This window comes from Tamandua tetradactyla, chromosome 15 (assembly GCF_023851605.1).
Source record: "Tamandua tetradactyla isolate mTamTet1 chromosome 15, mTamTet1.pri, whole genome shotgun sequence".
Taxonomy (NCBI): domain Eukaryota; kingdom Metazoa; phylum Chordata; class Mammalia; order Pilosa; family Myrmecophagidae; genus Tamandua; species Tamandua tetradactyla.
In genome coordinates, this window is record NC_135341.1 from 47535095 (window position 1) to 47553737 (window position 18643).

Genomic DNA, 18643 nt, shown 5'->3' on the forward strand with positions numbered 1-18643 from the left:
CTCTAAGAATCTGTGGGCCTTCACTTAGCTCCTCCAGGACACAACTCTGGGTTCTGGCTTGCTTAGCATCTCATAGGCAGGCATATGGTGATGTCTGCTGGGCTCCAAATATCTGTGTCTAGGCCTCTGCTCTCTCTGTTGGCACTCCAAGGATCTCTATCAGCTCTGAGGCAACTGTTCTCCAAGTGTCTGCATCTGAGGTTTCTCTAAAATGTTTCCCCTTTAAAAGGAATCTAGTAAACTAATCAAGATCCACCTTGAATAAGTGGAGTCGCATCATCTAGTCAAAAGACCACACCCACATGTAAACAATCCAGTCAAAGTTTCCCACCCGAAACAATAAGTTTAGACCCACAAGATAGGATCAGGATTAAAACATGGTTTTTCTGGGGTACATACTAGTTTTAAACCGGCACGCTGAGATAAATGCACAAGGATGGCTTATTACCCTCCAACACAATGCAACTGAGGGCAGGACAAATTGACAAATTCCTTAGAATAGATGAAAGGAATTTCAAAGCATCAAGAAACTGGTGCGACCAATCCATGAATTAAATCACACTGTTGTTAAAGCTGGGTTATAATTTAACTGGCAATATTTTTTTACAGACATAAAATAGTGGTATGACCTACAGTTGATAGTATTTTAGATTAGGTGAGACACAGTAATAATAACAATAAAACTTGACCAAAAAGCCTGAGTCTCGCCTGTTTGAACTCTGCTATGGACAATTTGCTTACCCAAGAAGGATAACAGTAGAGGGAAGCTGACTACTTAACATAGCTCTGCGGAACTTTGGAGTCAAAGGCCTAGTGACTGCTGAAGTTTAACACATGAAACATACCTTCTGCACTGTAAGCTCAGTACAAGCACCAGGTGCTCAGAAACTTCCACACCATCACTTCTGTCTTTCAGTTTTAATTAGCACCTGGAATAAAGAAGAAGGGGGACAACTGGTGCCCTTCTTCTTCTCTTCACTTCAGAGAAAGTGGCAGCAGCTCCAGGCTCCATCCGTTCATACTCCTTTCCCTTCCTTTTCCATTTCTTTCCTTTCCTTTTTTAAATTTTTTAACTTTTCATTTTGAAATAATTTCAAACTTACAGGACAGTTGCCAAAAATAATACAAAAACCAATGCAGAGAACATCAATATACCCCCTACATCAATATACCCCAGATTTAACAACTTTTATAATTTTTCCATATTTATTATATCATTCTATCTACCTATCTACCTATCTATCTTCTAAATATTTGAGAGTAGGTTATATACATGGAGGTCTTGAGCACTTAATACTTCCATGTACATTTCACAAGACCAAGGATATATTCACTTATGTAACCACTTTAAGTACAGTTATCAACTCCAAGACATTTAACATTGATATAAAGCTTGCTGTCCATATTCCAATTTTTTTTTCCAATTGTCCTAATACTGTCTTTTGGGTCCTTTTCTCCTCCATTATTAGATCCTGTCCAGGATCATTTCTTCCTTTCTCCATCACTCTCTTCCTCCTATGTCCCTGCCCCTGCCAGCAGTAACATGTACCTTCTGGAGAGAGAGGAAAGCTTAGGTTAAATGGGGATCATAACCAGGGATAAGTTCAGTGTGTAATGCATATGTGTGTGGTGCACATATTCATAGTACATATGTGCGCAGGGGCAATCCTTTCTTCTCTCATCCCCAAGTTCAGGATTTTACAAAAGCATACATCACAGGTATGCCAGTTTGAAGCTATTATGTACCCCCAGAAAAGCCATGTCCTTTAATCCTCATTCAATATTGCTGGGTGGGATCTTTATGATTGTTTCCATGGAGATGTGACCCATCCAAATGTGGGTGGTAATTTGATTTAGATGCTTTCCATGGAGATGTGTCTCTACCCATTCAAGGGGGGGCTGCTTACTGAAACCATTCAAGAAGGAAACATTTTGGAAAAAGCTTTAGAACCAACAAAGCCCACACAGCCAGAGACCTTTGGAGATACATACAGAAAATTCCCCCAGAGAAGCTGTTGAAGATGCCTGTAGAGAAAGCTAACAGATGTTACCATGTACTTTTATAGCTAACAGAGGTGTATGGACCCATTGGCCTTTCCTGAATCAAGGTATCTTTCCCTGGATGCTCTAGTTTGGATATTTTCATGGCCTTAGAACTGTAAATTTGCAACTTAATACATTTCCTTTTTAAAAGATGTTTCATTTCTCATATATTGCATTCCAGCAACTTACAAACTGAAACAATTGGGTCTTCAGAAGTAGCAATGTGAAACCATGTGTTCCCCTCAGTGGGCAAAAAAAAAAAATTGACTATCAAGAAAAAATGTACATGTGCCCTTGATAATGCATCCCACTCTACAATATCTTCATAACTATCAAGTATATATTTTAATGTACATTGAGATTGGGAATCCTAATATTGTGTTCTTTCAGATAAAGAGCAACTTAGACCGATATCATATATTCAATAAACATTTGACATAAGTAAGTTCTCATGCATCCTAGGATGTGTATATAAAATCTGCACTCTGCTTCACAGATATATATGTTTACTATCACACCAATATCATACATTAAATTTCAGCAAGTTTTACATGGCAGTTTTTTGGGGGGTGCATGGTCCAGGAATTGAACCCAAGTCTCCCACATGGAAGATGAGCATTCTACCACTGAACCACCCGTGCACCCTACATAGCAAATTTTAATGGTTGATAAAGCATATATGGATTTTATTTTTTTAAAAACATTGTAGGTATTTTTCCATATAAATTATAAATAACTGAAACAGTAAATATAAAAGGTAAGGGTTCTGCGAAGTTCAACTTAAATGTAAGGGAATGGATAAAGTATGGTAGTTTGTTAATGGGATTATAAGTAATAGTACTATATTGAAGGTGAAAATGATTGAAAGGAGTTGTTTAAAGCCATGTATCTCACCAATTAGCACTACAAATATAAATAAATTCTTGCATGAACTACTTCAAAGTTATGACACTTGTACAAAGATTTGACAATAGAGAGATGTGCCAGTTTGAAACTGTTGTATACCCCAGAAAATCCATGTTCTTTAATCCTAATTCAATATTGCTGTGTGGGATCCTTTGTATCTAGTTGTTTCCATAGAGACGTGACCACCCAATTGTGATTGGTAATTCCTGATTAGGTGGTTTTCATGGAGATGTGTCTCCACCCGTTCAAGGGGGTGTTGCTTACTGGAGTCCTTTAAGAGGGAATCAATTTGAAAAAAGTTTCAGAGATGAAACAGTCAAAGACCTGTAGAGATGTAGAGGGAAAAATGTCTCTGGGGAAGCCTTATAAAATGAAGAGCGAAAGCTAGCAGATGTTTCCATGTGCCTTCCAGCTGAGAGGTGTTCCAGATGGCATCAACCTTTCTTGAGTGAAGGTAACCTTAATTTGGAAATGTTCATGGTCTTAAAACTGTTAATTTGCAACTTTATAAGTTCCATTTTTAAAAGCTGTTCTGTTTCTGGTATATTGCATTCTGGCAGCTTTAGCAAACTAAAGCAAGGTGTATATGGGAAAAACTACGTATTGCATGCCATGGACTATATTTTGTAGGAATACCTCACTAGTACCACAACAATAGTGGGGGTAAATAATAGGGGGTGGGGATAAGAGTGAAGGGGAATATTGGGTTTTCTCTTTGGTGTGATTGTGTCTCTCTGTTTTTTTTCTCTTTGGAGAATGAAAATTGTCTAAAATTGAGAATGATGATGACTATGCAACTGAAGATACTGAGACATTGATTATTTTGAATAAAATATATGCTATATGAATTTATTTCAACAAAATCTAAAGATTTTGAAATAAATAAACATAAAAGGATAAAAAATGTTGGTGTTTTGACTGGAATTGTATTGAATATACACACAACATGCACACATGCACAAACACACACACACACCCTACAATCCAAGGATAAACCCCGTAGTCAAGATCCATTATTCTTTTTATACAGATTATTGGATTTGATGTGTTAATGTTTTGTTAAGGATTTTGCATGCATGTTCATAAGAGATATTGATTATTAGATTTCTTTTCTTGTACTGTTTTTTGTTTGTTTGTTTTGGGTATCAAATCAGAGCAAGACTGGATATTACAGAATGAGTTGGGAAGTGTTTATTCTTCTTAGGCAAGTTTTGACAGTTTGTGGTTTTGAGGAAGTATTCATTTTTATCTAACTTGTCAGTTTATGAAGCATTTTTCATAATGCTTCCTATTCAAACTTCAATTTTGTAGGAACTTTAATGAATCTCTTCTTTCATTTTTGCTAGAGATTTATCAATTTTACTGAACTTTTAAAAAGCAGGGTTTTTTTCCTTGGCTTTTCTCTATTGTTTTCTTGTTTCAATTTCACTGATTTGGGCTTACATCTTTATAAAATTTTGGTCTTTTGGTCTTCCTTCTTTTTTCTTTCAGTTCATTTTACTTTTTTTCTAGTTTCTTAAGATGTACTTGTAGATTGTTGAGTTGAGATTTTTTTCCTCTTTTCTAATATAAGTATTAGAAGTATTTAATGCTAAAAATTTCCCTCTGTGCACTGCTTTTGTTCCTTTCCACAAATTTTGAGATAAATTTTCATTTCCACTCAATTCAAAATATTTTCTAATTTTTCTTGGACTTTTCTCCAAGATACATACTAATCAACTGTCAAATGTCAAAGAGAAACATAAAGTCCTGAAAGCAGCATGAGAAAAACAATCTATTACTGTCATGGTTAGGGACAGGTGTCAACTTGGCCAAGTTGTGGTACCTGTTCATCTGATTGGGCAAGCGCTGGCCTGTCTGTTGCAATGAGAACATTTCATAGGATTAGGTCATGATCACGTCAGCTACATCCACAGCTGATTCCATTTGTAATCAGCCAAAGGGGAGTGTCTTCTGCAATTAGTGATGCTAAATCCAATCATGGGAAGCCTTTTAAGGAGGACTCAGAGGAGACAGATTCCATTCCTGCTTTGGCTGGTGAGTCTCTCCTGTGGAGTTCATCCAGGCCATCCATTGGAGTCATCAGCTTCGCAGCCTGCCCTGTGGATTTTGGACTCTGCATTCCTACGGTCACGTGAGACACTTTCATAAATTTTATATTTGCAAGTGTTCCCTGTTGATTCTGTTTCTCTAGAGAACCCTAACTAATACATCTTGGTACCAGGAGTGGTTCTTAAGGAACAGAATCTTAAAAATGGGTTCTTATGAATGGTTTTCTACTCTGACTGGGCTCAGAGACACTAAGGACTCTGATTCCCGTAATCAGAATGACACTCCCAATCCATGGACTGAGTTGGCAAAGGAGATAGTCAAAATATCATCATTCGATTCTCCTAATGCTTCACTTGTACGAAGCCAGACTCTGGGGGATAATGTTTTTGACACCTTTACAGAGTTTTGTAGAAATAAGAGTTATAGAGATGTTGGTTGGTTGTTGTTAGATACACTGTCTACATTAAAGGGTGAAAGGGATGGGCTTAAGGCTTCAAACAAGAAGCTTAAGTGCCGTCTGAAAGATGTAGAGGTTTCTATGAGTATCCTGAAGGAAAATTTTATTTCCTGTAGCCATAGACTTGAGATCTCTGAAAATCAGACTCAGAATCTTATTGTTAGAGTAGCAACTTTACAACGTAAACTGAAATCTCAGTCTTGCATGGTGTCTGCCGTTAAAGTGAGGGCATTGATTGGAAAGGAGTGGGACCCTGAAAAATGGGATGGTGACATATGGATTGATAATGATGTTGGGGGTGAGGTTGAAACCCTAGACCATGCTGAGCCTTCTTTAGATAACCCTGTAATAGTCTGCCCTGAGGACATAGCCGCCCCACCTCCAGCCTGCCTTGAGGAATTGGCCACCCAACCTCCTCCTGAAGGGATTAGCCCTAGAGTTATTAATCCTGTTTCACCAGATGAAACTGCAAATGAAAGCCCTGAAGCAAATGGCTTGGAAGCTATTTCTAATTCTTTTCATGACCCACCCCCACCACCCCTCATTTCTTCTAGACCTATAACTAGACTAAAGTCCCAACAGGCCCCTAAAGGTGAGGTACAAAGTATCACACATGAGGAGGTACGTTATACTCCAAAAGAACTGTGTGAGTTTTCCAATTTATATAGACAGAAATCAGGGGAATATGTGTGGCAATGGATTTTAAGAGTGTGGGATAATGGTGGGAGGAATATAAGGCTGGATCAGGCTGAATTTATTGATATGGGCCCACTAAGCAGAGATTCTGCATTTAATGTTATAGCTAGAGCAGTTAGAAAAGGTGTTAACAGCTTGTTTGGGTGGTTGGTTGAAACATGGATCAAAAGGTGGCCAACATTACCTGAGGTTGAAATGCCAGAACTGCCGTGGTATAATGTAGATGAGGGGATCCAGAGGCTTAGAGAGATTGGGATGTTAGAGTGGATTTATCATGCAAAGCCTGCTCTTACACCCCAGGAATGTCCAGAGGATGCACCTTTTACCAGAACAGTGAGAAATAAATTTGTGAGACTAGCACCATCATCCCTCAAGAGCTCTGTGGTTGCACTTCTCTGTAGGTCAGATATTACTGTAGGAACTGCTGTCACTGAGCTGGAATCCTTAAACACAATGGGGATGACAGGATCCCGAGTTGGCAGAAGCCAGGTGGCAGCACTTAATCACCAAAGACAGGGTAGACATGGGTATTATAATAGACAACAAACTCAAAGGAGGCATCAAAATTATATGACACGCAGAGATTTGTGGCATTGGCTAGTAAATCATGGGGTGCCTAGAAATACAATAGAAGGGCAGTCTACTAAATTCTTGTTGGAGCTGTATAAACAAAAGAGTTCTAGGTGAAGGGAACAGAAGTCTAACCTGAATTACAAAAACACAGAGTCACGGCCCCTTAACCAATTTCCAGACTTGAAACAGTTTACAGACCCTGAGCCCCTTGAATGAAGGGGAGGCCAGGTCCCTATGGGGGAGAAACCTGTTACACTGCCACAAATTTATACTGTTAACCTTCCTCTAAGTCTTCCCCAAGGAGACCGACAGCCTTTTACCAGGGTAACTGTGCATTGGGGAAAAGGAAATGATCAGATATTTCGGGGATTATTAGACACCGGTTCAGAAGTGACATTAATTCCAGGGGACCCAAAACGTCACTCTGGACCACCAGTCAGAGTGGGGGCTTATGGAGGCCAGGTGATCAATGGAGTTTTAGCTCAGGTCCGTCTCACAGTGGGTCCAGTGGGCCCCTGGACCCATCCTGTAGTTATTTCCCCAGTTCCAGAATGTATAATTGGCATAGACATACTGAGCAACTGGCAGAATCCCCCCGTTGGTTCTCTAACTTGTGCAGTGAGGGCTATTATGGTGGGAAAGGCCAAGTGGAAGCCATTAGAACTGCCCCTACCAAGCAAAATAGTAAATCAGAAGCTATACCGTATTCCTGGAGGGATTGCAGAGATTACTGCCACTCTTAAGGACTTGAAAGATGCAGGGGTGGTGATTCCCACCACATCCCCATTCAACTCTCCTATTTGGCCTGTGCAGAAAACAGATGGGTCTTGGAGAATGACAGTGGATTATCGTAAACTCAACCAGGTGGTAACTCCAATTGCAGCTGCTGTTCCAGATGTAGTATCATTGCTTGAGCAAATCAATACATCCCCTGGTACCTGGTATGCAGCTATTGATCTGGCAAATGCTTTTTTCTCAATAGCTATTAGTAAGGACCACCAGAAACAGTTTGCTTTCAGCTGGCAAGGTCAGCAATATACTTTCACTGTCCTACCTCAGGGGTATATCAACTCTCCAGCCCTATGTCATAATCTTGTTCGCAGAGACCTTGATCATTTCTCCCTCCCACAAGACATCACACTGGTCCATTATATTGATGATATCATGTTGATTGGACCTAGTGAGCAAGAAGTAGCAACTACTCTAGATTTACTGGTAAGGCATTTGCGTGTCAGAGGATGGGAGATAAATCCAATAAAAATACAGGGGCCTTCCACCTCAGTAAAATTTTTAGATGTCCAGTGGTGTGGGGCATGTCGAGATATCCCTTCTAAGGTGAAGGATAAATTGCTGCATCTGGCCCCTCCCACATCCAAAAAAGAGGCACAATGCCTAGTTGGTCTTTTTGGATTTTGGCGACAACATATTCCTCATTTGGGTGTGCTACCCCGGCCCATTTATCGAGTGACCAGAAAAGCTGCTAATTTTGAGTGGGGACCTGAATAAGAGGAGGCTCTGCGACAGGTCCAGGCTGCTGTGCAAGCTGCTCTGCCACTTGGGCCATATGATCCAGCAGATCCAATGGTGCTGGAAGTGTCAGTGACAAACAGAGATGCTGTCTGGAGCCTTTGGCAGGCCCCTATAGGAGAATCACAACGCAGATCCTTAGGATTTTGGAGCAAAGCCTTACCATCTGCTGCAGATAACTACTCTCCTTTTGAGAAACAGCTTTTGGCCTGCTACTGGGCCTTAGTAGAGACTGAACACTTAACCATGGGCCACCAAGTTACCATGAGACCTGAGTTGCCTATCATGAGTTGGGTGTTGTCTGACCCACCAAGCCATAAAGTTGGGCGTGCACAGCAGCACTCTATTGTAAAGTGGAAATGGTATATACGAGATAGAGCCAGAGCACGTCCTGAAGGCACAAGTAAGTTACATGAAGAAGTGGCACAGATGCCCATGGTTTCCACTCCTGCTGCCACATTACCTTCTCTTTCCCAGACCAGAGCTATGGCCTCTTGGGGTATTCCTTACAGTGAATTGACTGAGGAAGAGAAAACTTGGGCCTGGTTTACAGATGGTTCAGCACGATATGCAGGTACCACCCGAAAGTGTACAGCTGCAGCATTACAACCCCTTTCTGGGGTGTCCTTGAAGGACAGTGGTGAGGGGAAATCCTCCCAGTGGGCAGAACTTCGAGCAGTGCACCTGGTTGTTCATTTTGCTTGGAAGGAAAACTGGCCAGAGGTGCGTTTGTATACTGACTCATGGGCTGTTGCTAATGGTTTGGCTGGATGGTCAGGGACTTGGAAACACCATAATTGGAAAATTGGTGACAAAGAGGTCTGGGGAAGAAGTATGTGGATAGACCTTTCTGAGAGGGCTAAAAACTTGAAGATATTTGTGTCCCATGTGAATGCACACCAGAGGGTGACTTCAGCAGAGGAAGATTTTAATAATCAAGTGGATAAGATGACCCGTTCTATGGATACCAGTCAGCCTCTTTCCCCAGCAACTCCTGTTATTGCCCAATGGGCTCATGAACAAAGTGGTCATGGTGGTAGGGATGGAGGTTATGCATGGGCTCAGCAACATGGACTTCCACTCACCAAGGCTGACCTGGCTATAGCCACTGCTGAGTGCCCAATCTGCCAGCAGCAGAGACCCACACTCAGCCCCCGATATGGCACCATTCCCCGAGGTGACCAGCCAGCTACATGGTGGCAGGTTGATTACATTGGACTACTCCCTTCATGGAAGGGGCAGCGATTTGTTCTAACTGGAATAGACACATACTCTGGATATGGGTTTGCTTTCCCTGCACGCAATGCTTCTGCCAAAACTACTATCCGTGGGCTTACAGAATGCCTTATCCATCGTCATGGTATTCCACATAGCATTGCTTCGGATCAAGGAACACACTTCACAGCAAATGAAGTGCGGGAATGGGCACATGCTCATGGAATTCTCTGGTCTTACCATGTTCCCCATCATCCAGAAGCTGCTGGATTGATAGAACGGTGGAATGGCCTTTTGAAAACTCAATTACGGTGCCAACTAGGTGGCAAAAACTTGAAAGGCTGGGGTAATGTTCTCCAGGAAGCTGTGTATGCTCTGAATCAGCGTCCACTGTATGGTGCTGTTTCTCCCATAGCCAGGATCCATGGGTCCAGGAACCAAGGGGTGGAAATGGGTGTGGTGCCACTCACTATTACTCCTAGTGATCCACTAGGAAAATTTTTGCTTCCTGCCCCTGCTACCCTGAGTTCTGCTGGTCTACAGGTTTTAGTTCCAAAATGGGGTGTGCTTTCTCCAGGAGAAACAACAGTGATACCACTGAACTGGAAGTTAAGATTGCCACCTGGCCACTTTGGGCTACTTATGCCTCTGGATCAACACACCAAGAAGGGGATTACATTATTGTCTGGGGTAATTGACCCTGACTATCAGAAGGAAGTAGGACTGCAGCTACATAATGGAGGTAAAGAAGAGTTTTCTTGGAATATAGGAGATCCCCCGGGGCGTCTATTAGTATTACCATGCCCTGTGATTAAAATCAATGGAAAACTGCAACAACACAATCCAGGCAGGACCACTAATGGCTGTGAGACTTCAGGAATGAAGGTTTGGGTCACCCCACCAGGCAAAGAACCATGGCCAGCTGAAGTGCTTGCTGAGGGGAAAGGGAACATGGAATGGGTAGTGGAAGAAGGTAGTGATAAATATGAACTTCGACCACATGATCAGTTACAGAAACGAGGACTGTAATGCTGTTTTGTTTGTGCTATACTATTTAAGTTGTAAGATATCAAGTTTAAGAATGAATGTTGCCCAAGGATTTGCACGCTATTCTGGAGAGATTTAATGTGTTTCCAGTTATATGCAGGACAGCTGAGTATTGTCAGGTAAAAGAAAAAATGTGTGCTTATTTGTTTTCATTTGGAGATTAAGTATGGTCTAAGGTGATATATATATATATATATATATATATGTGCCAAGTTGACAAGGGGTGGACTGTCATGGTTAGGGACAGGTGTCAACTTGGCCAAGTTGTGGTACCTGTTCATCTGATTGGGCAAGCGCCGGCCTGTCTGTTGCAATGAGGACATTTCATAGGATTAGGTCATGATCACGTCAGCTACATCCACAGCTGATTCCATTTGTAATCAGCCAAAGGGGAGTGTCTTCTGCAATTAGTGATGCTAAATCCAATCATGGGAAGCCTTTTAAGGAGGACTCAGAGGAGACAGATTCCATTCCTGCTTTGGCTGGTGAGTCTCTCCTGTGGAGTTCATCCAGGCCATCCATTGGAGTCATCAGCTTCGCAGCCTGCCCTGTGGATTTTGGACTCTGCATTCCTACGGTCATGTGAGACACTTTCATAAATTTTATATTTGCAAGTGTTCTCTGTTGATTCTGTTTCTCTAGAGAACCCTAACTAATACAATTACTTACAAGGGAGACCACATAAGACTGACTTCAGACCACTCAGCAGGCACCATGGAAGCAAGAAGGCAGAGGTATGATATATTTAAGATCCTGAATAGAAAGGCTTCCAGCCAAGAATTCTTTATCCAGCCAAGTTATCCTTCAAAATTGAGGGAGAGATTAAAATCTTCAAAGACAAACAAAGATTGAGAGAACTGAGTCAACAAGAGACCTGCCCTATAAGAAATACTAAAGGGAGTCCTATCAGTTGAAATAAAAAGACAGGAGAAGGAGGTCTGGAGGAGGGTACAGAATTGAAGAATACTGGTAATGGTTATTTTAGAATAAAAAGAGAGAGAAGGAAAAGAATATATAGGTCTAACAAATAAAAACTGAAAGATAATAGAGTTAAGAATTGCTTTTACAGTAATTACTTTGAACATGAATGGACTACACTCACCAATTAAAAGATACAGACTGGCAGAATGGATTTAAAAATATAATCCAAATATGTTCTGTTTACAAGAGACACATCTTAGATTCAAGGATGCAATTAGATTGAAAATGAAAGGATGGAAAAAGATGTTCACTCAACCTATAACCAAAAGAAAGCAGGAGAAGCCAGCTATACTAATATCAGATAAAATAGACATTAAATATAAAGGTGTCATAAGAGATAAACAAGGACACTATATATTAATAGAAGGGACAATTTACCAAGAGGAAATAACAATCATGAATGTTTATACTCCTATTTAAGGAGCTCCAAAGTATGGGACACAAACATTGGCAAAACTGAAGGAAGCTATAAATGTTTCAACAGTGATAGTGGGAGTCATGGATGCACTACTCTCCAATATAGATAGAACAACCAGATAGAGGATCAACAAGGAAATAGAGAACCTAACAAATGGGATAAGTGAATTAGACCTATTAAGCATATATAGATCATTACACTCCAAAACACCATGATAAACATTCTTCTCTAGCACATATGAAATATCTCCAGGATAGATCATATACTGGGACACAAACTCAGTCTTTATAAATTTAATAAGATTGAAATTAAAGAGATTTAATTTCATACAATTTGATACAACATATCAAAAATTATTGGATGTAGCAAAGGCTGAGCTGAGAGGGAAATTTATTGCACTAAATGCCATATTAAAAAAAAAAAAAGAATGTGCAAAACTTAAGAACTTAACTGCTCACCTAGAGAATTTAGAGAAAGAACAGAAAACTAACCCCAAAGCAAATAGATGAAGAAAAATAATGAAGATTAAAGCAGAAATAGACAAATTGGAGAACAATAAAACAATAGAAACCAAAAGTTGCTTTTTTGAGAAAATCAATAAAATTGATGGAACTCTAGCTAGACTAACAAAGAAAATAAGAGGCTGCAAATAAGCAAAATCAGAAATGACAGGGGGGTCATTCCCACAGCTTTTGAAGAAATTTCTTAAAATCTTAAGAGAATATTATGAAAAATTATAAGCCAACAAATTAGGCAACTTAGATGTTACAAATTCCTAGAAACACAAAAACTACCTATACTGACTTGAGAAGAAATAGAACATCTCAACAAAACAATTACAAGAAGAGAGATTCACTAAGTCATCAAAGATCTTCCCACAAAGAAAAGCCCAGGGCAGAGGTCTTCACAGGGGAAATTTATCAAATATTCTGAAAAGAACTAACACCAATCCTGCTCAAACTCTTTCAAAAAATTGAGGGAAAAAGAATGCTACTTAACTCATTTTATGAAGGTAACATTACTCTAATATGAAAACAGGATAGAGACAGTACAAGAAAAGAAAACTATAGAACAATCTCCCTAATCAATATAGATGCAAAAATAATTAACAAAATACAAGCAAATTGAATCCATCGACAAATTAAAAGAATTATACATCATGACCAAGTGGGGTTTATACCAGGAATGCAAGGTTCAACACAAGAAAAAAATCAATGTAATACAGCACATTAACAAATCTAAAGGAACAAATCACATGATCATCTCAACTAATGATGAAAAAGTCAGAACAGGCATTCCCCAAAGATCCCTATAGACTGGGAGAGGGTTTACAGGAGATGGAGGAGGTACAACAGAGAAAATGGGATTTAACAAATGAGTACAGCTGCTGAATTAATATATTAATATTCCTTTTAGCCTCCAGGGTTTTGGAGCAGCTAGAAGGAAAAATCTAAGATGGTGGAATGGAATTCCATGACAAACTCTGAGATATGTTCTGTTATTGCTTGTTGAAATATGCTTTGAAAATTCTTGCTTATTCTTTCTTTGCTTTGTATATTATTTTTTATAATAAAAAATGTTTAAAATATATACATAGGCTACATGGTGGTTCAGTGGTAGAATGCTCACTTTCCGTGCGGGAGACCTGGGTTCGATTCCTGTACCATGCACCATCCCTCCCCAAATGATATATACATATATATATTTCATCTTTGATAACATCAAACACTTTAAATTTATTTAACAACTGGTATACAAGACCTCAAAACTGAAAACCACAAAATAGTACTGAGAAAAAGAAAATAGAAATAAATAGAGGTGCACCATGATCAATTACTAAAAGACTCAATATTGCTAAGATATTAGTTTCCCTTAAATTGATCTATAGGTATATCTTAGTCTGAAATAATTCCAGCAGACATTTTTGACAATCCAATTCTTAAATTTGTATGGAAATTCAAAGAATATAGAACAGAGAAAGCAATTGAAAAAGAATAACGAATTTGGAAAACGTACACTACTTGTAGTCAAGACTTGCTATACAACTAAATAATCAAGTTGGGGTGGAACTGTCTGAGATGGATCGATGAAGCAGATAGAAAGCCCTGAAATATCATATATAGTTATGTGATTTTCCACCAAATTGATCTACTAGAGGAAAGGCAAGTTTTTCAACAACAGGTACTAGAACAACCAGTATTCAGTTGAACTTTAACTTCCATTCCACTCCATACTCAAAAGTAGTTCAACATGAATCTTAGACCCAAATGTATAAGCTAAGACTATAAAGTTTTAAAAGAAAATATAGCAGAATATCATGATTCAGAGTAGGCAAAGATTTCTTAGACAAGATGCAGGAAGCAACCAATGGAAGAAAACAATGGGTAAGTGAGACTTCATTAAAATTTGAAAACTTTTCCTTGTCAAAAGAAACCATTAAGAAAATGAAATATTCACAAAACATATATCCGACAAAGGATTTAAATCCAGGATATTTAAAAAATTCCTATAACTCCTGTTCTAGTTTGCTAGCTGCCAGAATGCAATACACCAGAAACAGAATGGCTTTTAAAAAGAGGAATTTAATAAGTTGCTAGTTTACAGTTCTAAGGCCGAGAAAATGTCCCAATTAAAGCAAATCTATAGAAATGTCCAATCAAAGGAATCAAGGAAAAGATACCTTGATTCAAGAAGGCTGATGAAGCTCAGGGCCTCTCTCTCAAGTGAGAAGGCACATGGTGAACACAGTCAGGTTTCTTCTCTCTCAGCTGGAAGGGCACATGGTGAACATGGCGTCATCTGCTAGCTTTCTCTCCTGGTTTCTGGTTTCATGAGGCTCCCTCGGAGGCGTTTTCCTTCTTCATCACCAAAGGTTGTTGACTCATGGACGCACTGCTTCATGGTGCTGAAGCATTCTCTGCTCTCTCTGAATCTCCTTCATTCTCCAAAATGTTTTCTCTTTTACAGGACTCCAGAAATTTATCAAGACCCACCCAAATGGGTGGAGACATGTCGTCACCTAATCCAGTATAACAACCACTCTTGATTAAATCGCATCTCCATGGAGATGATCTAATTATAAATTCAAACATACAGTATTGAATAGGGATTATTCTGCCTTTACAAAATGGGATTTAGATTAAAACATGACTTTTCTAGGGGGCATACATCCTTTCAAACCAGCACAAATCCACATATACCCACCAGATTGGTAAAATAAAAAATAAATCTGACAATATAAGGCTGTGAAGCAACAGAATTGTTTCTATATATCTAGTGGGAGTTTAAGATGGTAGAAGTCATTTGGAAAGCAAATTTTTTGATAGGCAGTATGCCAGTTTTAAACTATTGTGTACCCCCAGAAAAGCCATGTTCTTTAACCCTGATACAATATTACTGAGTAGGATGTTTTGATTAGATGGTTTTCATGGAAATGTGTCTCTACCCATTCAAGGTGGGATTGCTTACTGGAGTCCTTTAAGAGGGAACCATTTTGGAAAAAGCTTCAGAGCTGACGCAGACTAGAGTAGAGACCTTTGAATATGAAGAAAGAAAATCCTCCCAGGAGGCACAAATGAAATCAGAAGGAAAGATAGACAATAAAGACTGAGATGGTATAATCTAGGAATGTCTAGAGTGTATAATGATAGTGACTAAATGTGCAAATTTAAAAATGTTTTTGCATGAGGAAGAACAAAGGAATGTCAATACTGCAGGGCGTTAAAAATAGACGGTAATTAATATGTTAAAACTTTAACTTATGTGTAAGACTAAAGCAAAAACGTTTATTTGGTACAAAATTTATATTTTGACTAGTGCATTTCCTAATATAACTTATGTGGACAGCTTAATTGGACACCATAGTACATGGAACCTTGAGTAGGGCATGAGATTTTTTAGATTTGTCCAGAGTGATGCCCCGATAAATCCCAGAGTGATTTGAACAGTGAATAAAAATGCATTTTCAAAGTCCCCTTGGGGGAATGGTGAGAAAGGGGGAAAACTCAGCTTCCCCAAGAGGAGAATTCTTGATATTCTCACAAGCAGTGAGGACAACCAAAGCAATAGGCTGAATCCCCAATCTTGGGGCTTGTTCATATGAAACTTAACTGCAAAGGATAGGCTAAGCCTACTTAAAATTAGGCCTAAGAGTCACCCTCAGAGAACCACTTTTGTTGCTCAGATGTGGCCTCTCTCTCTCAGCCAACACAACAAGCAAACTCACCATCCTCTCCCTGTCTACATGGGACATGACTCTCAGCAGGGTGAACCTTCCTGGCAACATGTGACAGAAATCCTAGAATGAGCTGGGATTCAGCATCAAGGGATTGAGAAAATCTTCTCGACTAAAAGGGGGAAGGGTGAAATGAGACAAAATAAAGTGTCAATGGCTGAGAGATTCCAAACAGAGTCGAGAGGTTATCCTGGAGGTTATTCTAATGCATTAAATAGTTATCACCTTTTTAGTTAAGGTGTAAAGGAGAGGCTGGAGGGAACTGCCTGAAAATATAAAACTGTGTTCCAGTAGCCATGTTTCTTGAAGATGATTGTATAATAATATAGCTTTTACAATGTGACTGTGTGATTGTGAAAACCTTGTGTCTGATGCTCCTTTCATCTGATTTATCAACAGATGAGTAAAATTTATGGATTAAAAATAAATGAATATTAGGGGGAACAAATGTTAAAATAAATTTAAAAGATTGAAATGCTAGTGATCAATGAAAGGGAGGGGTAAGAGATATGGTATGTATGAATTTTTTCTGTTTTCTTTTTATTTCTTTTTCTGAATTCATGCAAATGTTCTAAGAAATTATCATGATGATGAATACACAACTATGATGATATTGTAGATTACTGATTATATATGTATAATGAAATGATCTTATGGTAAGAATGTTTGTGTTTGTTTGTTGTTATGTTTTAAAAATTTTTTAAAATTAAACAGGGGCCTAGATTGTAAGCTTTTAGAGCAGACACATTAAGTCCTGACTGGTGATTATTTCTGGATTCTGAGAGGCGGTTTATTTATATAACCTGATATTTAGAGATAAGAATGAAGCCAAACAGGTTGGGGTTAAAGTAATTCAGAATATGGGGTAAGGAAGACAGTGTTTATATTTTAGAACCACACATACTCTTTGAGACCAAAGGAAGAAAGGTTTACTTGATCTGGAACTGAAATTTTCTATAGTTTATAATCTAATTTGACCTATCTGTATAGTTCACTTGAGCAACTGAAATACAGAGAGCACAGAATGAGAAAAAGGTCCTTTAATCCTGTATAGATTATTGTAATGCCTGGAAACATCCTAGAGTATATTAACCAGATAATCAAAAATATTGGCAAAGTCCCCTGAAGGAGGGGAGAAAGACTATGGAACTATTAAACTTTACCATCAGGGATCCCCTGATACTGTGTCAAACTTTAGGGACACCCAAATCAATAGGCCATGCCCTCGATCATGACACTGACTCTTGTGAAGCTCACGTAGGTAGCAGAGAAGCTTAGACTACCTATAGGCATGCCTAAGAGTTACTTCTGGAGGACGGACCTCTGTTGTTGCTCAGATGTGGCCTCAGTTTCTCTAAGCCCAACTGTGCAAGTGAAAGTATTGCCCTCCCCTCTATGTGGGACATGACAGCCGGGGTAAAAGTCTCCCTGGCAACATGGGAGAGGACTCCCAGGGATAAATCCAGACCTGGCACCATCAACAATTACATCCTGATCAAATGGGGAAAAAGAAGTGTAATTAATAAAGATCAATGGCAGAGACAGTTCAAATAGAATTGAGAGGCTACTTTGGAGGTTGCTGTTATGCAAGCTTCAGGCAGCCCTTGCTACCTATCATAACCTGCCAATCCCTAACCAGAACCATTCTCGCCAATCCTAAAGAACACCTATGGCAATGTATAAGATTCCACAAGGGTTCCATGCACTACAGTAACTTTCCAGAAACCTATAACCTCCAGATGGGTCCCTGGTCCAAGTAAGTCCTGACACCTAGTCCAGCCTCTCCAAAACATCAGATAGTTCCATCTCTCTACCCCATCTCAGTGACAGACCCTTTCAATATCAAAAATTTAGAACCACCATAGCACAAACAACCCCAATGAGAGGTATGGAAAGATCAGAGGTGATGGTGGAATTACACATAGAAGATAGGACTTAACAAAGGAATATGAATGCTGAATAATTAAAGTGATGATATCTCTTTTAGTCTCCAGTGTTTTAGAGCAGCTAGAAGTAAAAACCTAAAATTGTGAAATTGTAACCCATATCAAAGTCTGAAATACGTTCTACAACTAATTGAGGTGCTGTGCTTGAAAATTTATAGCTTTTTTGTATATATGTTATAGTTCACAAAAAAAAAGAAGGAAAAAAAGTCAATTGTGATGATAAAAAAGTATTTAAGCCCTCTAACCTCCTATATTCTGGAGTAGCTCAAAGGAAAAATATGAGAGGACCATATGGTAGCCCATGACAAACTCTGGAATTTATCCTGTAACCACTTTTTGAAGAGTACTTTGAAAACTATTGCTTTTTTATTTCTTTACTTTGTATATATGTTATACTATACAATAAAAATGTTTAAAAAAAAAGGTATCTGTCCTTGGATGCTTTAGTTTGGACATTTTTATAGCCTTAGACCTGTACACTTGCAACTTAATCCCTTTTTTTTTCTTCATCCCTTTTTAAAAGCCATTCTGTTTCTAGTATATTGTAT

General features: G+C 39.0%; 1 long non-coding RNA gene across 2 annotated transcripts in view; it reads left to right on the top strand.

The window, feature by feature from the left end:
* The window catches only part of LOC143657969 (uncharacterized), a 53609-nt gene that overhangs the window by 975 nt on the left and 33991 nt on the right, over window positions 1-18643 (top strand). The gene's annotated exons all lie outside the window — the stretch shown is intronic.